The sequence below is a fragment of the Peromyscus leucopus genome, chromosome 4 (genome assembly GCF_004664715.2).
Source record: "Peromyscus leucopus breed LL Stock chromosome 4, UCI_PerLeu_2.1, whole genome shotgun sequence".
Classification (NCBI taxonomy): Eukaryota; Metazoa; Chordata; class Mammalia; order Rodentia; family Cricetidae; genus Peromyscus; species Peromyscus leucopus.
Window position 1 is genome coordinate 11,332,508 of NC_051066.1, and position 25,396 is coordinate 11,357,903.

The window sequence follows — 25,396 nt, forward strand, 5'->3', positions numbered from 1 at the left end:
GTGTGTGTGTGTGTGTGTGTGTGTGTGTGTGTGTGTGTGTGTGTGTGTGTGTGTGTGTGTGAAAGCGGAGTGGCTGCTGCAGGTATTGTTGCCGGAGCCGCTGGATTCTGACAGGTTCTTACCCGTACCACCATGCTGAACTCCCCTGTCTTTATTACCATATGCTCATGGTGAGCATACTTGATGCCCAGTGGTTTAAGTACTTCAATTTTGTTTGGTAAAACACACTTTGGATGGAGGTTATTTCCATCGGAACTTCATCCCCTGCCTGTCAGTTCCCCTAGAAGGTTTACTGAGGTTTCACAAGCTCACACTGACTTCTCCCCTATGGAGAACTAGGCTGCCCAGGGTGCTGGAGTCTCAGGACACAGGTGGGATCCTTGTTCTGCTTTCTGGAGTTACCATCAGCTTCTCTCAGCAATGCCCATGGCTGTCTGGAGCGTGAATCACCTGCTTTGTTAAATTTATCCTTCTGTGGTCTTGGGTGGTATTCTCACAGGAGGTTTTAAAACCTCTTTTCCTAATTGTTTGCTAATAGATGCAGCTGGGTCCTGTATTGTGCGTCTTTGCTGACTTCACATGGTTCTGGCGGGGGTTTCCTATATGGGCTTCTTGGAAATTTTTACACAAGCAATTCCTCACTTGTTAATAAAGGCTAGCTGATATGTTCACAGATCTGTATGTGTGGTTTTTTCCCCTTGATGTCCTTTTGGAATCACTAAACCATCCAGTAAATACCAAGGGGAGGTGGTGAGAGCAGGGGCCCTTGATCTCACAAGAAGAGCATGGAGTATGCACTAGCCTCAGTCTGCACGGCTCATCCACCCTTCCTGCCTCCTCTCGGCTCGGTGAGTGTGATATTGGTCTTATTCTATTGCATTTAATCATGCCAAATGGCGTTTTGTACCTGTTGAAATGACTGTATGGTTTCCCTCCTTTCTGCAGTTAATATGGTGGATTAATTGTTCAATTTTCAAATGTCAAAACAACCTGCATTCTGGTATAAACCCCACCTAGCCGAAGCGAATTATCTTTTCATATGTTGCTGGATCTCATGAGTCATGGACATCTTGTTGAGTATGTTTTCCAGTGTGTTCATGACAGAGAACAGTTAGGGAGGTTTTGAAGATTTTCTAATGAATTTTTCCATCTGGTAGAGAGGTTCTGCCAGCCTCACAAACAAGTAGTGAAGTTTCCTTCCTCCTCTATTTTCTGAAAGAGTTTGTGCAAATTTGTGTTATTTTTCTTTCCTGGGACACTTGAATTCACCAGTGAAACCAGCTGAGTCTGAGATTTTTCTTGTTGGGAATGCTTATTTTTTTTAAACATTTTTTCATTTATTTTACACACTGACCACAGTTTTCCCTCCCTCCCTCCTCCCATTCCCTCCTCACTGACTCCCATCTACCTCTTCCCCATCCACTCCTCCTCCCTCTCCATTCAGAAAGAGGCAGGCTTCCCATGGGCTTGAACAAAGCATGGTCCATCAAATTGAGGTAGGACCAAGTCTACCCCCGCCCCCATCAAGGCTGCGTGCCCAGCTTATTTGTTTTTAACAGAAGAGTTGTTTTTAAAAGTAGCTATATGCTGGGCAGTGGAGCAGCACAAGCCTTTAATCCCAGCACTTGGGAGGCAGAGGCAGGTGGATCTCTGTGAGTTCAAGGCCAGCCTTGTCTACAGAGTGAGTTCCAGGACAGCCAGAGATACACAGAGAAACCTTGTCTCAAAAAAAAAAAAAACAAAAAGTAGCTATACAGAGGCTGGGGAGATGGCTCAGTGGTTGTGCCCTTCTGGTCTTGTAGAAGACCTGGGTTTGGTTCCTAGCACTCAAGTCAGGTGGCTCACACCCACCTGTAACTCCAGGTCCAGGGGATCCAACACCTGCCTCAGAGGGTACTATGTGAACATGGCATGAGCACACATACACACACACACACACACACACACACACACACACACACACACTAATTTTATTGGAGATAGTTTTTTTTTCCTCTTCTGATAGCACACTTTTTGGTAAGCTACATATTTTTTAAAGGAATTTGTCCTTTTATCATAGTTGTCAATTTGGATGGCATAAAGCTGTTTGTCATATTATCTTTTTAAGGGCTTGTCATCTTGTCACTCATGTTCTTGTTACCCTCTGGATGTGTATAAGATATGAAACAACTATTCTTGGTTCCTGCTAGTTTGTGCTTTTGGTTCACCTGGTTGTTTTTGGTTGCTCCATCTCTTCAAGCTTGGCTTCATCCTCTCTCCCCGTGTCTGTTTCACCTCTTGCTGTTGGTTTCCTGTTTGATTCCTTTGTTGCTGTTTTTTTTTTTTTTTTTTTTTTTTTTTTTTTCTTCTAGGTCGAGTTTGTGTCTTTGAGTTCTTGAGGTAGACCTCTGGGCTGCAGGTTTTAGAATTAGAACTGGAGTTACAGATGGGTGTGAGCATGTGGCTGCAAGAGCAGCTGGAGTTACAGATGGGTGTGAGCATGTGGCTGCAAGAGCAGCTGGAGTTACAGATGGGTGTGAGCATGTGGCTGCAAGAGCAGCTGGAGTTACAGATGGGTGTGAGCATGTGGCTGCAAGAGCAGCTGGAGTTACAGATGGGTGAGCATGTGGCTGCAAGAGCAGCTGGAGTTACAGATGGGTGTGAGCATGTGGCTGCAAGAGCAGCTGGAGCTCCGGACTGCTGAGCCATCTCTCCAGCCCTGAGCTTGCTGCCCTTGCAGAGGACCTGAGTTTGGTTCCCAGCCCCAACACCAGGTAGCTCACAGCCACCTGTAACTCTAGCTCTGGAGGATCTGATGTCCTCTTCTGGCTTTTAAGGGCATTGTACTTGGGTGTACATACCCACCCACAGACATACACGTATATAAATAATTAAATATTTTTTAAAGTGCATCTCTACTGGACAGTATAAAGGTATGGTCTGTGTTTCAAAGTCCATTCTGATGACCTCTTGCTTCTCACTGGAGTCTATACTCAGTTGATGCTTGAGTCTGTCCTTCCCCCTGCCCTCCCTCCAGCCCTCTATTTTTCCTTCTTCCTTCCTTTTCTTTGGCAAGATCTCCCTATGTAACCCATGCTGGATTTGAACTTGGCATCCTCCTGTCTCAGTCTCTTCAGCACTGGGATCTTATGTGTGCCATCATGCTGAGCTTGTCTTTATTTCCAATGAGAACTTTGAGATCATTTACACTGGGAGGGGGGGTTGAATAGGAATGGCCCCCATAGACTATGTGTGTGAGCTTGGCCCATATGGAGTGGCACCATTAGGAGCCACTTTGTTGGAGTAGGCATGGCCTTGTTGGAGGAAGTGTGTCACTGTAGAAGTGGGCTTTGAGGTCTCCTATGCTCAAGCTACCCCCAGCGTGATTCACGGTCTCTTTCTGCTGCCTGTGGATCAAGATATAGAACTCCCAGCATCATATCTGCCTGCATACTACCATGTACCACCATGATGAGAATGGACTAAACCTTTGAAACTGTAAGTCAGCCCATTTAAATGTTTTCCCTGGTGGGTCCTGGGGATCAAACTTAAAAGAATTGCCCTGGTCATGATGTCTCTTCACAGCAAGAGAAACCCTAACTAAGACATTGGGGTCTCCTTTTGTCTTTTTTTTGTCTCTGCTTCCATCAAAAGATCAATGGAGGGAAAGGCAGACAAGGCTGTGAACAATTCCATTGCAGTATAGGCTTTAAAAAGTATTTATTTTTATTTTATGCACATTGGTATTTTGCCTGCATATATGTCTGTGTGAGAGTGTTAGATTCCATAGAACTGGAGTTACAGACAGAAGTGAGCTGCCCTGTGGGTGTTGGGAGTTGAACCTGGGTCCTCTGGAAGAGCAGCTGTTGCTGGAGTTATCTCCAGTTCCACCCGGGCCAGCAGCCACTCAGACCCAAATAAACACACAGATGCTTATATTATTTAAACTGTTTGGCCTAATGGCTCAGGCTTCTTGCTATCCAGTTCTTATATCTTAAATTAACCCATTTCTATAAATCTATACCTTGTCATGTGGCTTACCTGTATCTTTTACATCTTGCTTCTCATCGAGGCAGCTGGCAGCATCTCCTGACTCAGCCTTCCACTTTCCAGAATTCTCCTGTCTCCTTGTCCTGCCTATACTTCCTGCCTGGCTACTGGCCAATCCGCATTTTATTTATCAACCAATCAGAGCAACACATTCACAGCATACAGAACATATCCACAGCAAGCAGCAAGTGCTAAGCCATCTCTCCAGCCCCCAGTATAGGCTTTTTTAATTTGGGAGAAAGGCTGCCATGGGGAAATCTGGTATGAGAATTAGAGCCGCTGTCTGTCTGCTTGGATGCTGGGTACCTACAGGGATTCCTGGGATGATTAAAACATTTTCTTTTTTCAGTCCAACTTTGACCATTGCTAGGGTAATCAGGAGGATGAGTTATAGATGGTGGATAAACATCTCCAGTGGCCCACCTTTACAGAGCAGGGATGGCAAGGATCAGGGAAAAGATGTTACTTCAGTTCTGGGAATGCAAAGTGCTGCAGTTTGGGGGATCATCACCATTTAACCAAAATAGAGAATATTCACACACACACACACACACACACACACACACACACACACACACACGGCTCTGCATGCAACCAACTTCTTACCTTGTGTGGCTTCCTGTGGATGGGTCCAATTCGTGGGTCCCTGAGCATCGTCTTTCATGAAATTTGGTGATTTCGGCAACATTATTTCATTTTTATCCCCTCCTAGATCCACTGTTTCTCTCTCTCTCTCTCTCTCTCTCTCTCTCTCTCTCTCTCTCTCTCTCTCAGACTCAAGTGCTTATGTATAAGATTTTGAAAAACATTCATGAGTTTCTGAGGTGCTGTGCATTTCCTCTTTCCTGCACACTGGGTGATTTTGGTGTTTCTAACTGTAAGAATACTGGTCTTCCCTCTGCCAGGTGACTCTTTTCACGTTGTTGTTGTTTTCCAGTTTGATCTTTTTCTCTCCTTCAGACAGGCAAACTGGTTCAGCAAGTAAGGGTGCTTGTTGCCAAGCTGACAACCTGAGTTTGGACCCACGGGATAGGTGCAGATAACTGACCCCTGAGGGTTGTCCTCTGACCTCCACACTTGGGACACACACACACACCACCACACACACACACACACACACACACACACACACACTGCATAAAAAATCTAATAATTTAAAAAATTTCCCTTTGCAATATGATGTTTTCATCTTCCCATCTAACATGAGAACACTTTCCTTTTCCACACACATCACCATTAAAAATAGCAGCTTTTGTCTAGTAATCCCAACATTTGCTCATCTCAGGGCTGATTCATCTCAGCGCCCCTTCTTCACAGTGACTCACGTGGTCTTGCTACTTTAAATGTCAGATCATTTCATAGATCATTATCTAACGTTATGTTGTGAGACTTCGGGTTCTGATGCATTGCCCCCCTCCCCCTGATTTTTTTGTTTTGATTTAATGGCCAATTACTTGGTTGTGTGAAAGTTAGAGAGAAAGGTGGGGGGACCAGTTCCCATAAACACATAGTTTGGGAGTCACGGGGTTGACAAGCTGCTGAATATGGCCATCAGTTCCAGGTCAAGGCCAAGGCCAGAAAGCCAGAGGAAGCACCGTGTGACTCCTAGTCAAGCAGAAGAAGAAGGCTGGTGTCACTTCTTCCTCTTCCTGCTCCTTCTGACCTTTGGTAGGCTGGTCTTCCCATCACCGTGGAGGCTCCTCAGCTTAACTTGGTTCATCAACACGAATATTAACCACAACTGGAAACACCCTCAGATGCACCTTGTTAAACTGCCCAGCCGATTAAACTGTTCAGCTGATTGTCCAGGTACCCATCAATGGGTCATTTGTGATAATCTTCACCGTCAACTTCATGAGATCTAAGATCACGTAGCAGGTGGAGGCACACCAATGGTGTGTCGACAGTGGGGGAAAGACCTCTGAATGTGGGTAGCATCATGCTGCAGGCTGGGAGCCCACACAGAGTAGAGTGGCCGTCATGAAGGGACCTGCTTTGCAGGGCCATCCCCCACAGTTCCTTCCTGCCATGAGAGCCTGACCCCTCAGAAATTGAGCCAGAATGGATCTTCCCTCTTTAGGTGACATGGGCCAAGTGTTTTGTCACTATGTTACCGAAGAAACTAACACACCAAGTGACACAAACTGACCATCACAATGGGAGCGCTGACCGCAGCTCTAACTTCTTTTTGCCTGCTTCACATTCCACAGTGCAACCGAAATCCAGACAGCCATTCGGAACAGGAAGCTGGCCAGTTTTCCTCCTCTGCTTCCTTCTGTCCTGGGCCTCTCACTCACCTGCTTGTCCCAATGTGCCCTCCAGATCGAGGCACGAGGGTTCCCTACCTGTGGCCACACAACTCTCTGAATAAGCCACAGGAACTTGACACGATTTGAACCCCACACATCCCCAACCTCCCCATTTTCATTTTTCTCCAACATTTTTATTGATTGGGAATTTTATAGCATGCACCCTAATCATACTCACTTCCTAGTCCTCTCAGGTCTGCAACCCCACGCTTGTGACCTCATCTCCAAAAAGAAGAAGATGAAGAAGAAGAGGAGGAGGAGGAAGAGGAGGAGGAGGAGGAGATGGAGGGATCCAATTTGTATTGCCCACATGCTCCGAGTCCTTCTCCACCCCCTACAGAAGCCATCAATGTGGAGAGTACACTTCAGCATGCTTATCCCAATTTTTAAGAGTTCTCTTTGACGATTTCCTGTCTAGGCTGTTACTTTTTTAGGGGATAGGTGGGGTGGCAGTAGTTTTTCACAGAAGCTTTCTATGCCCCTTTTTCTGATCTGCTTCAGGTAGCAGCCCAGACCACAGACGTCCTCCTGGCCTTCAGTGGTAACAAAGGCCACGGACATTACCAGCCCTGGCTGTAACAAGTCTATGGGCCCCAACAAAGCCCTTTGCAACAGCACAGATCACAGACATCACTCCAGAGCATTCTGGGTACCAGGTTTTGTTTTTTCCATTCATCTACCAGCACTGACTTTTGTGGGAAAACTGGTTTGTTGGAGTTATTTGCATGTACTGGAAGAGGACCAGGAGAGGACCCATGGAAGTCATTTCCATGTTCCAGATGCCCTGTCATATGTGCAGGAGTGCAAGCAGTGTGGGTTTATCTCCTGGTGCAGCCAGACTCAGCCCTTTGTGTTTAACAGGCCAGCCTTGGATGTGCCTTTCTTTTGAGTGTTTTATTGGGGGCCCCAGAAGCAGACACTGTGACTTTGAATATTCTGTTTGAAGCTCCTTATACTGTTTCTAAGCTCATGAAGGTAAGTCCTTTGTGCCCACAAAGCCACAGGTCACAGTGATACCAATGTGACAAGGGTTCTGGTCATCAAAACCAATATTCCTTCCTCCCTCCCTTCCTCCCTCCCTTCCCTCCCTCCCTTCCCTCCCTCCCTTCCTTCTCCCCTGCCCCTCTCTTCCTTCTCTCCTCCCCTCTCTTCTTCCGTGCCTTTGTTGACCATCCCTCTTCTTCCCTCCTCCCTCCTTCCCCACCTCCGTCCCTCCCCATCTTCCTTCTCCTCTTTCCTCCCTCACTGCCCTCATCATCACCTTCAGGTGTTCAGCACTGCATTCAGGCTTCTGCTTCTTGACAAGGGACCTCTCCAGCTTCCTCTGCTGTCCATCTGTCAAGCCAATGGCAGAGTCCTTAGTTCCAGCAGCCCCATTCCTCTCCTGCACTGATCGTGGGGAGCAGGTCACCCTAAACTCAACCCTTAAACTAACACTCAGTGCTGACCTTGCTCATAGATCTGCCATGGTGACTGGGGTCTGAGGAGACAGTATTTCCCTCTCATAGTGTGAACGAGGTGCTTTGAAGACCTGAGGCGGCCAGACAGCTGTGCTGGACTCTCTGGGGTCACAGTCTCTATATACCCAGCTTCTGATGTCCCTATCGGCAGGGGCCACAGCCAGAACTGCTGGACACAACCTCGGTGTGTGGTACTCCATGTGGCTGTGGCCTGACTGCGCCAGCACAGCTGCTGGACCCAGAGGGAGGTTGTCCTTGTCGACAAGGTAGAAGGAAACATGGCCTTTTATGATCTGGTCTTAGAAGTTACATCCCATTGTTCCTTGGTACCGTGTGGGCTGAGATGCCCGAGACAGCTCAGGATCTAGGAGAGGGGACACAGACCCCTCCACATGGTAGAGGCAGCATGAATGATGGGGTACACAGAGCAGTCACATTGGAGAAGCCCATCTGTTGCAGTAGCCATGTAGTTGTGAATACACATTAACTAAGCAATCGACTCCCTCCTTGCCCATCTTCCAGAGCTCAGAGCAGATAACATGAATTATTCTTAAGCACTTGGTCCATTTGCAAGGCTGAGTCACATCCTGTTCAATCTTCCTGGTTTTTTTTTTTTTTTTTTTTTTTTTTTTTTTTTTTTTTGCTCATAATAACCACTATCATGATAGAAATTCACACATACACAGTACCAGCGGGCATCCTGGTCTTGGGAAAGTGCTTTGAAGATATTGGCTTACTTGGTCTGGTGACTGGACCTGGTATACCGGAAAAGGACAAAATGTGTGTGGAGACCTGAAGTTTGAAAATCCTGACTTGCTGGAAACCTTCCTCACCTGCCTGGAGATCCACTTTCTCACAGCTGTGGTGTGGCTCACTGTGCTGTTTTCTTCTCAGTATCCTGGGGGCTGGCTCCCTGGGCTGATGACTGCAAGCTTCAGGGACTTTCTGGGGCAGGCCAAGGGGGTTTAGCTGAGAAGGGGGAAGAGCTGTCATGAAGCCAGGTCCATCTTGTGTGTGTGTGTGTGTGTACATGCTACTGTATCTGTGTGTGTACATGCTCCTGAATTTGTGTGTGTACATGTGCCTGTGTTTGTGTGTGTACATGCTCCTGTATCTGTGTAAGGGTGTACATGCTCCTGAATTTGTATGTGTGTGTACATGCTCCTGTGTTTATGTGTGTGTGTGTGTGTGTGTGTGTGTGCACAGTGTGTGGAGGCCAGAGGTTGATATTAGGTGCCTTCCTCACTGGCTGTCCACCTTATTTTTTGACACAGGGTCTCTCACTGAACCTGGAACTCGCAGATACAGCTATATTGGCTAGATGGTGAACTCTGGGGATCTCCAAATCTACCCCATCCCACCATGGATTTCAGGCATGTATTTTACCACACTCAACTTTTCACATGGGCACTGGGGAACTGGACCCAGTTCCTCATGCTTGCATGGCAAACACTGACTGAGCCCTCCCTGTCCCTTGTAGCATCCCTGCCCCAGATTATCCCAAGGTAAGAATATGAGGCATGCAGAGCAAGCAAGGGCCAGTGGAGAAGCAAAGGCAGCTCCCCTGGGACATTAGCTGAGGACATCTGCATGGCTCTCTCCTGCTCTGACATGTGCTGCCAATCAGAATGAGTTAGAAGGGAGGAGCTGGGAGAAGCCAGGCGTCATAGCTGGCTCCTTTGGAGCCCCGGTAAGTCAAGATGCCCTCCAGCCTCGCACTGTGTATCATTTCTGACTGACTCAGTGTGTGCCCAGCAACTCGACTGCTCCTACATCTGGAACAGGTGCCAGCTGCTGCTTGTGGAACAAATGCAAATCAGTAGACAAGCGCCTCAATGATGTGCAGGCTTCCTTGGAAGCTGCAGGTGGTGAGTGTTGAGGTTCAGGGGCTTGGGTGTATTTTTTCCCTTGTCATTCAGTGTAGCCCTGAGACCAGGACTGAGAAAGAGTTCCGGCCGCTCTCTTCTGTATCACTGAAGTCTGCCTGGTCCTTCCTGCTCCTCCCTTAGGCTGACACTCCCTCCTCCCGTATGAAGTCTGCCTATCATGCTGACATGTCTCATGTTCCCTTCAAAGGCTCACTTCGTTCATCTGTGTCCTGTGATCAGGCTGACCCCTGTCTCAGGCTGATAGAAGACCCATCTCTCTTTCAGGGATGGAGGCCTCTCAACTTTGACTTGAGAACTAGTCTTGCTGGAAGAAGGGTGCCCCATGGGGTCTGGGCAAAGGTCCTTACAGTCTCTGCATCCTAAGGTGCTCTTGGTTTCTGGCCACAGAGATGTCGCATCCTTGCTAGGGAACCAGAAATAGGAGTGGGTGGCAATTGTGGGCAGCATAGGGTGAGCAATGGCCATGATTACTTTTGTCCGACCCATCTGCTTCCGGAGAGGGTGAGGGGATGAGGCTTTTGGTAGAACTGATTTTATTCCTGGAAATGAGACCGTGAATGGTGCTGATACCCGCTCCAGGAATCCGCCCAGTCCCCAGCTGAGCCAGGCTCTGGTGCAGATGGCTGGCACTGCCCCTCATCCCCCATGCTGTCCTGGCCAAACTTGCTTGCAGATGAGACCCCCAGGATTGCTTTCCCAAGTCATTGGTGTCCCTACCTAGGAAGCAGTGGCTGGCTAGCTTTGTGTCCTGTGTGGAAAGAGAGAGAGAGAGAGAGAGAGAGAGAGAGATTATCAGCTTGATGCTCTCAGCAGGGGTAGTTGCTCCCTCCCATTTCCTGCAGCAAGAGGTAGCATTCCTTGGTAGACCTCCTTTTCTCTGGCCTGTGCCCAGTCATGGTGCCCTGGGAACTCGCAGGCTTAGGGTCAGTAACTTCATACCCCTTCCTTACCCTAAGCATCCCCCACCCCCCACCCCAGCAGCCTGGATTCTCCAAATATCAGATGAAAATAGTCCTGTAATTATCCATCCAGGCAAATTTAGGAGTGTGAAGAGAGGGGGCGAAATGAAAACATTCTACACTCAGTCAAGTTGCCGTTGACATTGATTTCTCAGCGCCTGCCGAGAGCCGCGCTGTGAGAATGTAGGATGTATGTGAAGCAGAGAGAATGAAGGCCGCTCGGGCGCTCAAGCTGGCGAGTGGGCAGCTGCGTTCACAAGCATCCTCCCTGACAAATGTGGGTACACAGCAGGCGTCTGCACCTCTCTGCTGCATGTGAGGCCTTCTGCTATCCATGCCATCCGAGTAGCCCTACATGGATGTAGGATGCTGGGATCAGGGAGGAATCACTTTCTCTGAGCTGCTTGTGATGCCCCAGGTCCAGCTGACTTCCACTTGCCTTCCAGGTTTGCTCACCCTGTTGCCTCTGCTCCTTTGACTTTGGTTACAGGCCCAGTCAGCTCAGTCCTCAGCACAGAACTCCAGAGATCCATCAGCCCAGGGGACAGAGGATGTGAAAAGGATTGAGAGCGAAGTGCTGGTGGTAGGGCCAGAGACTGCATCCTACCATAGCAGACATGACCCATTGTCTTAGTTAGGGGTTCTCTTATAAAGTAACAACTCTTATAAAGGAAAACATTGACTTAGGGTGGCTTATAGTTCAGAGGTTTAGTCTATTATCATCATAGCAGGACATGGTGGCATGCAGGCAGACACGGTGCTGGAGAAGGAGCTGAGAGTCCTATATCTTGACCTGTAGGCAACAGGAAGTGAACTGGCCTATACATAGCTTGAGTATAGGAGACCTTAAAGCCCACACTTTCTTCAGCAAGACCACACCTACTTCAATAAGGCCACACCTCCTAATAGTGCCACTCCCTGTGAGCTTATGGGGGCCAGTTACATGCAAACTCCCACACCCATTCCTCTGAGGAGATGTCTACCAGGCAGCAGCCTGCCAGATAGGGAGTACTTGAGAGTTCATTTCACTTCCAGCCAAACTTCTACAGCTGAATTAGCCTTCCAGATACACCCTGTGTGGGACCCACTCCATCAGTGGGCTGGTTTTCCTTTTCCATTAGAACTAGCAGGTAACAATGTAATCAGAATTTGAGAAGCCCTTCTCTCCTAACTTGTTTTGAATCTGTCCATTTTCCAGTAATTGACAGGTTTTTCTGGAGTGCACACAACTTCAAAAAATATTTATTATTTGTTTATGATGTGTGTATATGAGGGGGCGTGCATATGGAGGTCAGTGGACAACTTTGTGGAGTTAGTTCTCATCTACACATGGATTCTGGAGATGGGACTCAGATTTCCAGTGCCCTTACCTGCTGTGCATACACACAGCATAGAGTTCCAATAGCAAACGAAAGAGTTTATAGTGCACAGTCTCCCACCTCCCCCAGCATCTCATGTCACTCTTGACCACCACTGCTACAATTCTTAAAACTGGAAGAGATCATGGATGGATGGACAAATGAATGAATGAATGGGCAGGTAGATGGGTGGGTTGATGGATGGGTGAATTTACAAATAGATAGGTAGGTGGGTTAATGGGTGGATGAATAGATGGGTAGATTAATAGATGGGTGGGTGAATGCATAGGTGAATAAATGGATAGATGAATTGATTGATTGATGGGTGAATGCATGTATGGGTAGATGAGTAGGTAAATGAATGGATGAATGGATTCATTGAAGAACAGATGGATGGATGAATGAATAAATGGATAGGTATGGATGGATGTGTGAATCCATACACAGATGAATAGATGATATGCTGACTAATTTTATGTCAACTTGATACAAGCTAGGCTCATTTTGGAAGAGAGAACCTCAACTGAGAAAATGCCCCCACCAGACTGGCTTGTGATGGGCAAGCCTGTGGGGCATTTTCTTGATTGATGGTAGATGTGTGATGCCTTCCTGGATTAGTGGTTCTGGGTGCTATAAGAAAGCAGACTGAGCAAGCCAGGAGCAGCAAGCTAGTAAGGAGCACTCCCCATGGCTTCTGCTTCAGTTTCTGCCTCTAGGTTACTGCCTTGAGTTCCTGCCCTGACTTCCCTCATCAATGGAGTATAACCCGAGAATTGTTAAGCTGAAATAAAACCTTTTCTCCACAAGTTGTTTTTGGTCATGGTGTTTATCACAGCAATAGAACCCTAAGGTAGATGATACTGATAGGTATGTATCTATACACAGACACATACACAACACATGTGAATATGTACATGTTCACTCATATGTATGCACTTACATTTGAGAAAATATGCACATTGCATGTGTACATATGCACACCTTCACACATGCTCATATGTATATGCATATACACACACAAACACATACCATACACGCTTGTTTTGCAGACACAAGCATGACACACATCGCACACTCTGCCCCTCCTCCATCTCTGTTTGCTTCGCTGTTGTTTCTGACGGAATTCCCTCACTCTTCAACCACTGCTCTCCTTCCAAAGCACACGCTAGCTGATTTGTTACTGAGGACCCTAGAAGCTGTTTCTAGTATCTTACAAAGGGAAGTGCTGCCATGCATAGCCCAGGCTCATGTGCGGGATGGAAAATGCCTGACCTCGAGTTACAAGCATCTTTATCCTGGTAGGCATTCCTGAACCAGCTTCCAAAGAGTCAAGTCTGCATTTCCTCAACAATTTCACCAGCTGTTTTAACCACTATAAAGTATTTTAAATGGATACTTCTAACGAAATCAGTGGGCTTTCCCTCTGGCATTTAAAAGCCATTTTCTTCTCTCTCAATTCTTTGTCCAGATACTTTGGCTACTTTTTTCTGTGTATCCACCCACTCACCCACCCACCCAAGAATTGGCCGAGGTAGCTGGGTGTGTGTATAGCATACTGATCTTACTGGGGACACTGAATAGGGAGGTGTAAAACTCCCACCCAGGCAGAGTAAGGAGTTTGACTATAGCTAACTTCCTCACCTGGAGGTCAGCTCCGACCCTAAACACTCCCTCGGGTTGCCCTCACCCAGGGCATTCCTCATCCAGGTGGATGTTGAGCACACACTCATAAAGATTCAGGCTGCTGACTCTAATGGGTGACGCATAGCTGGTGCACAGGTTGGGTTAGCAGCCTTGGCAAACTTCTGTCCCTCAGAGATGCCCAGAGGAGGGGTAAAATGGGGTCCTGGCTCCGAGGCTGCCTGCTCTGCATTCCCTGTTCATGGGATGGGTTTCTGCCCAGAATCTCTTGTTCAAAATATGGGAAAACATACCAGCAAAAAGCTCTGTTAGCCCCCCCACCTCCGCCCTTAGTTTGTACTGCAGGACACTCCCTGCTTCTTGCCCCCCTCTGTACCATGATCCAGTGACTCATTTACCCCACATCTGAGCGGGACATGCCTGGGGAAAAGCTGAGCTATTCCCTCAGTTCCTCCTTCCACCCAGGAGCCAGACCAAGAGAACCTGTGTGCTCCCACCAGGGATGATGGAAGTGATGGGCAGCCAAGCTGTGGCCTAGGTGGAGCCCAAGATTGATGCTGTACAGGAGCCTCAGCTTGTGGTGATGCCCCCAGTGCCAAGCGGTAGGTGCTGAATGGTGTTCACACCCAGAACCAGTACACGGTCTGGGAGTTACCAAGAGGTACCACCCACTCTTGGTCATCAGCTAGCCTCTGTCTCCGGCCCTCCTGCTCCTCCTAGCTGCCCTGGTAGGCTGCTTCCTCTTCCTGCTGGCCCCTACTCCTAGTAAAGCACTCACTCCACAGACCACTGGACCACCAGGGAGAAGCAAGCCCAATTCTCCTTTCTTTGAATCAGCAATGAAAACCCCTGGGTGCTGGTTCTCCATCCTTCCAGACCCCACTCTTCTGTGTTCTTTTACCCTAAAGCAAATCCAAAGAGCCCTCTGACGCACTGCTACCACACTGTAGCCCTAACCGATATCAGCAGGCTCGCGCTGCCCCAGCTCATGTGAACCTATGGATGCCGGTGGAGCTGGAAGATTCCTGCTGGCCTCACAGTGGTCTGGCTAGGTAGTTTTGGAATACCATGTAGTCCTACTGTGTAATATCTTACCCAACTTACCACTGCGCAGAGACAAGGCTATTTGAGTGTCTTGTTGCTGTGTTGTGTGTCTGTGGGTGTTATTCTCAAAATGTGTGTGAGGGCTGCAAATATACATAGCGGGACAAAGGGATTCTATATAAAGATGATAACGTTAAAAAAAGAGAGACCCGAGTACAGAATGAAATAAATTAAAATCCAATAGCCTTCTGTTTGCTCTGGTGCTAACACTGAGGTATGATGTATTTTCTTATAAAGTCAGTCTCAGTCTCTCTCTCTCTCTCTCTCTCTCTCTCTCTCTCTCTCTCTCTCTCTCTCTCTCTCCTTCCACACTGAAAAAAGGCCTAGGGTGGGTGGGATCAGGGTCAGTGGATACCCTTAGCAGGCAAGATCATGGTCCCCACTGATTCCTTTCTCAGCAGAGGACCCAGGGTTCTTTGGAGACATGACCCTACTGATTTGGAGTCGAATGACAGGCGGACCACTGGAGTGTCCTGCTGAGCCTCTGTACTGCCCTGTCTCCTTACACAGTGTGTGGCTCACCCAAGTCACACAAAAGAAAAGAAGAAAAGCAGCCTTGGATGTAATGTTGGCTGCCCCCAGGTTTCTTCCAAGCAGTGCTCTGTGGGCCACCTTCAGGGTCCTGTCTGAGAAGGGAACAAAACCTTTGGCTTCAGAGGGTACCCTGGAGACAGCTTCGGACACCAGGTGCTGTGGTAGTCTCTGAGGTCCAGGAGGTGGTCACGGGACTGTAGACTGGAGGCCAGAGTCACCGGGTTCAGCCATAGCTGAACCTATCTAGTCTCAGGGGATGAGGACTTACATGTGGCTTAGGAAGAGACCTACACACTGTCTCTGTGGCCGTAGGATGCAGCTGGATCTTTTGGGAAGGAATTTGTATAAATAATTAATGTTGATTTCTTCTGTTTTATATAACAAAAATATTTTTTTGGTTTGTCCTCTCTCCCTGGCTTTGCTGGTACATGCCACAGAATTCTAAATGCATGCCTGCTCCCATTTCCCCTTTTGGTGTTTTATCAGATTTATTGTGAAACTCTGCACTGTAAGTGAACGACAAACCTCTGCTTTTCTGTTTCTCCTCCTCCTCCTCCTCCTCCTCCTCCTCCTCCTCCTCCTCTTCTCATCCTCCTCTTCCTTCTCATCTCCCTGCTCCTCCTCCTGCTCCTCCTTCTGCTCTTGCTCCTCTTCCTGCTCCTCCTCCTCCTTCATTATTTCATTTTGCTTGTGGTACTGAGGATAGAGCCCAGAGCCTTGCCAATGCTAGGCAAGTACTGTAGCCCTGTGTTATATTCCCAGCCCCGAGTTTTCTGAGGCAGTCCCTCCTGCCTTTACCACACAAGTATCTACTACCTGGGATTATGGGTGTGACTGGTTTTTTCTCTTTGAAAGAATTCTAAGACACCAGGTCCTTCTTGCTTTGTGTCCCACACCAAACAGGTGCGAGGTAAAACGTGGAGAAGAGGCGGGATAGGTGTGGGTGGTAAGAAAGTGCCTTGTAGAAATCCGGGAAGATCTGAGTGTGGTGTGCACTCCTACCTTGTTTTGACTGGACTTTCAGTGGAAAGCTGATGGGAGGAAGAAAAGTGATTCCGTGGGTGGCCACAGTTATCCTTTCCCAGGAAGAGGGGCGAGTGGTCCAGGGCTATGGACTCAGAAGCTCGGGAGAGGGTGACAGGCCCCTGGGGGAAAATGTTTTTAAAAAGACAGAGGTCACTAGTTGAAGAGGTGACTGAGCCCTGACACACAGTCATGCTCAGGATAGAGACCATTTCTGTCCTATGATGAGGAAGGATCCTGTCTAGCTCCTTTCTGCTCATCCTGTGCCCACATCACATGGGCTGCTTCTGATGCAGGGTCAGCTGATTTGCCCCCAGGTTCTGCCCTCAGAAATGTGGTAAAGACAGTATCCCCTCCAAGGCCAGATGAGAAAGGACCAAGTGGCAGGAACATTTTGGGGATGGTATCCACAGACTCCGAAAGAGATGTGGGTAAATGGAGGGAAATGTGGGCTTGTGACCCAAGGGGCCCCGCAAGATTGACTTTGGATAAACTGAAAGCTGAATGTGAAGGGAGTAGTAAGACTTTTTAATTTTTTCCGTGTGTGTGTGTGTGTGTGTGTGTGTGTGTGTGTGTGTGTGTGTGTGTTTGTGTGTGTGTGAGCAGATGTCTGCATTCATCACTGTGTGTACACCTGTGCATTCATGAGCACATGACTGTGTGCACATCTGAAGGAAAGGATGCAGGATGTTCTATCCTTCTTCCCACCCTGAAGTCTTTGTCTCTGGATGGAGCTGGCAATGAAGCATTTGTCTCCATGCTGGAATCAGCTTTGGACTCTTCTGGTCCTTCTTGGGCCATTGTTTCCTGAGGAGGTCAGTTGGCCAAGCTCTGTAGTCATGTGGAATACACACACTGAGTGCAGAGGAGGTTCCCTGGAACCCCTTCCCCAGAAACTCATGCAGAGTGTGTGCAAGCTGAGCACGGTGCTTTCTGGAAGTCTCTCTCTCTCTCTCTCTCTCTCTCTCTCTCTCTCTCTCTCTCTCTCTCTCTCTCTCACACACACACACACACACACACACACACACCCATCCCATATGGAGATGGAAATAGGAGTGTGTGTACATAGCTTTGGGTAGAGCCTTCTGTAGGGACAGGCAGCAGCCCACCTTCTACCTGCCTCAAGCCTTGAAATAAACTTGGCTGAGCAGGGACGGAGGAAGCGCAATGCTGATTAATTCTAGGCAGCCTGTGTGACTGGTTAAAGCCAAGCCAGGGAAGGCACATGCAAATCAAGATGGGCTGATGCATGCTCAGCGAGAGCTGCCTTCCAGACACCTTCCTGTCAGTCTCCTCTCTGTCCTTTATGCTGAGGAGTCAGTCAGGCCTCTGGGGAGCATCGAGGTCCACCTGCTTCTGCCACTGGCCTCTGGCTTTGGCATCCCTGTTACAACCTTGCCTGGTTGCTCAGAATCGGGGTGGGGGGGGGAGAATGTGCTAGCCTTTCCTGCCAGATGGAGCCTCTGCTCTCTCTGCCCCTCTTTCCCAGGACTCTGTTCCCAGGAGCTATACTCCCAGACCCCAGTCACTGACTATCTCAGCCCTTTGACCCAAGCATAATTCATGGGTGACTGCTAGAACACTCCAAGATAGCCTCTAGACAGTCCTGCACACACAGTGTTCACTAATTTATTCATTCCCAGATACACTTACCTGATAAGACACGGCTGAAACATGAAATGTCCCTTTTGGCGAAAAGCCGAATCTGGGCGAGCTTGTGAGAACTGGCCTAGGGACACACCAGAAACTCACCAGCTATGTGACACACACGGATTCCTTCATCCTTGCATGCGACCAGTTGCAAAATAAGCAGGTATTATTTTCATATTTTAGGAAGAAAAGACAAAGAGAGATGCTGGCATAGGCATTAGGTAGGCTCGCTCTTGCCAATCCAAAGCAGAAAGCAAATGCCGCAAGGAGACAGAAAACTGGAGTCCCACGCACACTGGTGGGATGCAAAATGGCACAGCCACCGTGGAAAGCCTCAGAATTTGAATAGAGAGTGGAGCTATGATCCAGCAGTTCCTGTTTGGGCACGTGCCCAAAAGAATTGAAAGTGAGGCCAGGAAGAGATTTGCACACCCATGGCCACAGCATTATTCACAATAGCTAAGCCATGGAAACAACACTTATGCCGGTTGTCCAGTGGTGGGAAAAATAAAACGCAGTCTTCTACATGGCAGGACATTTTCAGCCTTAAGAGGGAAGGACATTTGGATACAGGCTGGATCTTGAACGAAACTGGCAGGCACCGTAAGATGAAATAGTCGCCACAGTGTAGGCATTGTGTAACTGCACGTATAGGAGGCATTGGATGTAGAGAAAGGGAGTAAAATGCTGGGGGTCAGAGGCTGGGGAGTCAGTGTTTCATGGGGAAAGAGCTTTAGGACGCTGAGAAGCCTGGAGGTAGAGAGCAAGGACAGCCGTACCACTGCGAATGTACTTAACACTACAGGATTGTGCATCCAGACATGTTAGGGTGGGAAACTGGATGTCAAAAATCGCTAACATAGAGCCCTAAGGGGAAGCTGCCTGGGAAGAGGTGGTCTTTGGGATCCTGACTATTTCCAGAAGAGAACAAGGAAAGAAATCTTTGAGGTGCCTGTGAGTGTGGGTGGACCCAGGTGCTCACAGGAGTAGCTGCAGGGTGCAGGGCCGGAAGAGTCCAGTTGGATGATATTGGGGATTGTCTGCCTCTAGACCCCTGTCCTCTCTATGTAAATGAGGATGAATCCCAACCACATGCCACCGAGGGAGTGCTAGCATGAGAAAGGAGGTTATACAGACCAACAGGTGTGGAGAGAACTGGGGTCTGTAGGGAAAACACCTCGCATTGTTCTCCAAAACTACGTGGAAAAGAAAATTCCTGCTTATTGTCACCAAGTAAAGATGTTGATGTTAGTCACTCAGTTCTCCAGGGGGCTATCCTTTCTGATGCTCAGATGCTATCCCAGTTGGTGGCATGTGTTGCTCTTACCCACTTTGTCAATTCATTCAGCATCCCCTTGTCCAAACCATGGCGTATGCCACACTTGGTGCTTTGGGGCTCACAGACTCGGTTAAGAGGGTTGAGGTGGAATAGGGGGTGGGTCAGTTTGGGCACTATTCACGAGGCCAAGCCTGGCACAGTGCTTCTCCAGGCTGGCAGAAAGGGGCATCTGGTTCCCATCACTCCCTCCCAGCATAGGCCCAGTGATCCTGGGACCTCTGTCCTCAGCAGAAGGGGTGTCCATTGCTGATTCCTGCTCAACATAGCAAGAGGCCCATGTAGGAGGGACAAGCTCTTCTCCCAGTCACCTACAGACCCAGCTGCCAATCTGCAGTGGTGTACAGACAAGGCTGTTTACTCCCCGTCTCCACCGCCGAGTTGTTAAATCATTCCTGCTCTGGCCTCAGCAAGCCCCTTCGGCTAGCGCCGGAGCCCTGCGGCCTGCCCCCGGCACTGAGAGGGTTTGTTTTGTTTGGTTTGGCTTTTGAGCATTTCATGGCTTTATGTTGTTAAGCTACAAGATCCAGCCCCAAGTGCATTTGTAGTTTGCAGTTATGGCTACTTCTCAGCCTTTCGTCCACAGTGAGGAGATCCGTGAATGCTAACCCATGTCTGCAAATGCCCAGGGACCCTTCCTCCTGTGGCCTCTGGGCCACTGTTCAGGTGTTGCCTGCACACACTCCTGTCCCCAAGACGGCTGCACCTCTGTGGATGTGCACAGGTTCCAAGCTCAGGGAACCCATATGAAACCCGCCAGTGTCCCCGCTGGAGGGGAATCCAGCTCCTTCTTTTCATGCTCCTCAGAGAAACAGATAGTAGTGTGTGTGTGTGTGTGTGTGTGTGTGTGTGTGTGCAGTGTATACAAAATTTCCCCAATTAAAATGATTCAACTTAACAATGTTCAACTTTACTGATGATGCAGAAACCATACACATTAGTGGAGGCCACACTTTGAATTCTGACTCGGTCTTTTTCCATGTCTGTTGACATGTGGGATGCTGGCAGTGGCAGTGAGCACAGCTTGCCATCAGCCCCATGGCCTTGAGGGAAGCATCTCCAACTTCTCAGCACACTGCGCAGCTTAGCAAGGATTCTGGGTAAGGACATCGACTATATTTTTGACTGGCATCATCATTTGACACCCACTGGATGTCAAGGAAAACTCCTGGAAATGCTGTCCGCAAGCTGGAGAACCAATGCCACCCAGTCTACAAGTGCAGCCTACAGACTGGGGTGAGTGACAGGCTCTGATCTCAGAGCCCAAACCTGTAATGCACATCGCATGTGGCCGGAAGCCAAAGATGGTGCCGGCTCAAGAGAGACCCGCTCTCCTTGGCGCTGTTTTTCCTCTCTGGGCCCTTGGTGGGTCAGAAGAGACTTAGCCCCGCTGGGGAGGATGACCGGCTTTCCTCGGTCACTGAAACACCTCCCAGACATGCCCAGAGGTCCTGCCGTCCCCTCTGTTGACTGACCAATGAAGTTGGCCAGTGCAAGCAGCTTCAATCCATGTCTCCTCTGGGCCATCCCGCAACAGTCATTGGAAGGCAAGCTGCAGGTGCCCACGTACCCTCTCCATCACCGTGAAGCTTTCCTGAGCATTTTGGGACCCCCTTCCTGGGTGTGTTACCCAAGAAGGGGGCCACATCTTTGGTACTGTATTGATATCATGTGAATGAAAGAGAGATAGTCCAGGGCCCTCCAGTTATCCGGAATCCTGGAGAAGAGTGTTCCTTACCACCATTTAAATGAAAAGGCCAATCCGGTGGCTGGGAAGTGAGACTGGCCTGCAGGGTCCATGGTCTGCCATGAGACCTGTGTTTGTATTTCAAGAAGGTGGCCACCAGCCTGGCCTCTCTTAAGTGAGGGGTGTGGCAGGCAGATGGCAGTGGAACTAGCCAGGAGAGCCCCGAGTGGACATGGTATGAGGCTGAGTAGTGATGACTGGCAGAGCAGCAGGGAAGTCAGCTGCAGCAGGAGAGAGGGAGATGACTGGGCTCTCTGGGCCAAAGAGGCCATCCCACAGGCCCCAGGGGGGACAGCGCAAGACCTGGTCCTCAGAGGATATCAGGGATGTCTAGACACAGCTCACCTGCTTAGGGAAGTAATATATACCCATGAGAAGATAGCAGACAGGCATGACATAACAGAGTAAGAGGGGCTGAGGAGGTGGCTCAGTGGGTAAGAGCATTCACTGCTCAAGCATCTGAGGACCTGACTTTGGATCCCCAGCATCAAGGTCAAAAGCCACAGTGCTTGTGCATGCCTGCGATCCCAGGGCTGTGGGGGAATGGGAGCAGGGTATGACGGGCTTTGCCGCCAGCCTAGCTCCAGGTTCAGTGAGAGGATGTCTCATGAGACTAAGGCAGAGAGTGATGAAGCAGAACCCACCTCTAACACACACACACACACACACACACACACACACACACACACACACACACACACGCACACACGAGCAGTGATCTCACCAGAATGATTCATGGCATCTGCCAGGCATAGAGGGTACACACTGTGCTTGCTGGGCAGGCGTCCCATTGGGCCAACATGCCTATCTCCTTTGATCCTCCCAGGAACTGAATGTGGGTTCCTTGACCTTCTGAACCCCACTTTGCAGCAGAGATTCAGACAGAGGTGAGCTGGCCTGCCATGACTGCATCAGTCAGCCGGGCAGGAAGATGGAGACAGGCTCACAGCCTGGGCCTGTGGCCTCGAGCCTTTCTCTGCTGCCTCTGGGTCTCTGCTCAGTGACGGGCCTCCTCTCTGCAGGACCGGTTCTGCAAACAGAGGGATGGTTGCCCATCACTTAAGGAAGCTGTTTGATTATGATGTCACAGCCTGTCATCCTATATCGAGCCTGGCTGGACACTTGGATGACAGTATAGGCAATTGGCCATTAACATACAGGCAGGTACACTTAGCTGACCTCTGAGCCGCAGCAAGGCAGAGTAACCTGGTGGGAAGCTGAGCATCTGCTGCTCTGACTCTGGATTGCTCTGCTTCCAGTTTCCCTGAATCTGCAAGTGGAGAGCTGTTTTCTGAGATGCTTTTAGCTCTGACCAGGAGGCCACCCCAACAGAATTGGGTTTCCAGGCACCGACTCACTATGGCTGATGCTCTCACCTCATCCCGAGAACTGCACCCTCCTCCTGCAACACTCTGGAGTCTGGTTGTAGCTCACAGGAAGGAGAAGAGGAGGCCTAGGGAGGCCAAAGGAGGCTGGATGTGGGTCCCATGAATGGCAGAAATTGGATCTGTATCCTTGATTAGATGGAGATTTGGATGACCCCGAAACCAGGGTCAGTCACTGGGTTAGTTGGCTTCGATGGTAAAGTACTTGCCTTGCATACACAAAGGCCTCAGTTTAATCCCAAGAAACCATGAAAAAGAGGTGGTGGGGCGGGGGCGGGGGGAGATGCTCCCATGTAATCCTAGGACTGGGAAGGCAGAGACAGGAGGATGCCTGGGATTTGCTGGGTAGCCTGACTAGCTTAATTGGTGAGTTCCATGACAATGAGAGACCCTGTCTGGAAAAGACAAGGTGGACAGTGTCTAAGGAATGCCATTGCAGAGGCCGTCCTCTGGCCTCCACGTGCACTCACAGGGTTATAACCTCTCTGCCTCCAAGTTCGTGTACCTTTTCCTGGCTGTATGAGCTCAAACGCTGCCTGTCTGGGACTAAATGAGATGAAAGATGCAAGAGGGCTGCCGGAAGCCATAAAGCACCACACAAAAGCGAGTTAACGTTAACGTTGCTATAATTATTGTTATTCTGACTGCACAAAGATGACGGATGGCTGGCCATGAGAGTCCAGCCCGCCAAGAAAATCTCTATATTTCAGTGAGAAAAGGCTTTGAAATCCGAAGAGAAAAGAGGCTTATTGCCCAAGGCATTGGGTTATCATTGTGAGCGAGTGAACTGGGACAAGGCTTGACCCACAGGAGGCGTCGTGTGCATCCCTCTATCTCCTTCTGCTTCCAGAATTCCGGGCTTAAGAGATGAACGCACAGAAGCTGACTGAAAAGAGGCTTTTGCCAGTTCTGGCCCAGCAAGCAACTGTAAGTCACCATTCCCCAGGCAGACCCAGCCTAGGAGGGGGATGGGAATTAGACAGACTTCAGCCCCCTGCCAAGCCCAGGACCTGTAACTGCTCATCCGTGTTTCAGCTGAGGCCAGATTGAAGGTCTGTCTGTCTTGTCCCTGTGGCTGATGGTGCCTTGAGCCAAGGTCGAAAGGGCCTGCAGGACTGGAACAACAGCCTGGCCATGGTGCATTCTGAGCTAGAGTTCATCTGGGATACGATCGTAGGCAGCCAAAGGGAGCTGTGTCTCTGCTCTCCTGGCTGCACCTACAGCCCAAGCATGCTGGCTGGCATGTAGTAGCTGCTCAGTTAACACACACTGACAAAAAGATGCAAAGGGTCACTTGAGAAGCAGGCAGTGGAGGCCTCGAGAAGACACCTGGAGCCATAATAAAATCCTTTGTCCCACAGTAACTATTAATAAATGTTATTCCCCCCCCCTCAAGGATCCAAGGGTGGAGAGCCTGTGATTTGTGAATATTCAATCACTCACAGCTCTCATCCTGAAAGGCGTGGGCCTGGCTCTGCCTGTCCCTTTACCTGTGTTCACAGGCAGTTGCTGATCTGATCAGCCACCAAGGGGTGTGGGAAGCATCTATGGAACCCATGGTAAAAGGAAAAGTTGAGTCATACTGGCCCTGGGCAGATGCAAGGGCAGACAGACAGACACCTGCCCAGTCTCTGTGATCCTCCAGGAATTTACATAGTCCCTCTGTTCTTCAGTATTCACTAAAGTCATCTGGCCCGTGGACTATTGGAAAACAGGACACTCAGACACAGAGCATGGGGTGGGGGCACTCTTGGCGTGTGCTCAGTCAGAGCCGGTCAGGGGACAGCTCCCTCACACCCGCTGATACCAGGCTATTTTAGGCTTGTTTCCAGAGCCAGCCTCTTAACTTAGGAGCAGTGACCACATCTTCTTTATGTCTCAGGTATCATCAGAAGGCAGGCTCAGCTGAGGTTTCTGTTTCGAAGGGAGGCGTGGGGCCTGCATGGGACATGGCAGAACCAGCAGGAGCCCGAGACCTAATGAACCAAGCAGAGTGCACAGGGACCATTGGGTCCCTGCGGAATTGGCCACGCAGTTTCCCCCGCCTTCTGGGAGGTTTACCGTGGGACTGCCAACCAAACTGTCCAGACGAGGACTTCACACAGCACAGGTGTCTGTTTGGACAGCATGGGAAGAGGGGCAGACCTGCACTCCTCCCAGGGCTCATGCCCTCTCTCAGTTCTGTGGCCTCAACCGGCTCACGCTGTGGCTGTGACACTCTGGTCACAGGTGCTAACTTATTGTCATGTGACCCCCTCTTCTCACTGTGCCGAGCCTTCCTCAGTCTCCCTTTCATAGGTCTTGTAATGGCATTGGCCCTGCCCGGTGATCCAGGGTCAAGTCCATGAACATATGGAGCTCACGTGTGTTGAGATCCTTCCTTCATAGATGGCTTCCTCCACGTCTCCAATGTCATCGTTCTCCTGACCACAGTCTGAGGAGCAGCTATAGTGAGGAGGCTATTGATAGCAGGCCTGAGAAGACCCAGCACAGCGATACCACAGGTAACAAGGGTATGATCCTCTGCAGCCGTTTTTCTGTTTAATTGATTTGAAATGGATTTGGCGGGAAGGGCCATCCCAGGTAATAAATGGGTTTAATAACACCTCCCATGGGTGGGAGTTTTCCAGGCCTGCATGCATCCGTTATCTTATTAGTTTTTCACAAAGGGGTGGCTGTAGCCGTTGTCCCAGTGATTGATGAGGACACTGACATGTGGGTGGCCAGCACGGAGGGGGATGAGGTTGTGTTTTCTCACCCACCAATGGCACTCTCTGCCAGCACCTAGTAAGCCGTCTGGCAGGCTGCTTTCTTCCCTGGGTACTGCTTCCCTCATGCCACGCTACACTCACACTGAGTTCATTGCACAGCTTAAGTGAGGCCAGGCGGGCATTACCCCGACCACCTGCAGGGGGCGTGGCACTTACCTTTATCCTATCTTCCTTTTGCTCCCAGTGTGTGTGGGGGGCGGG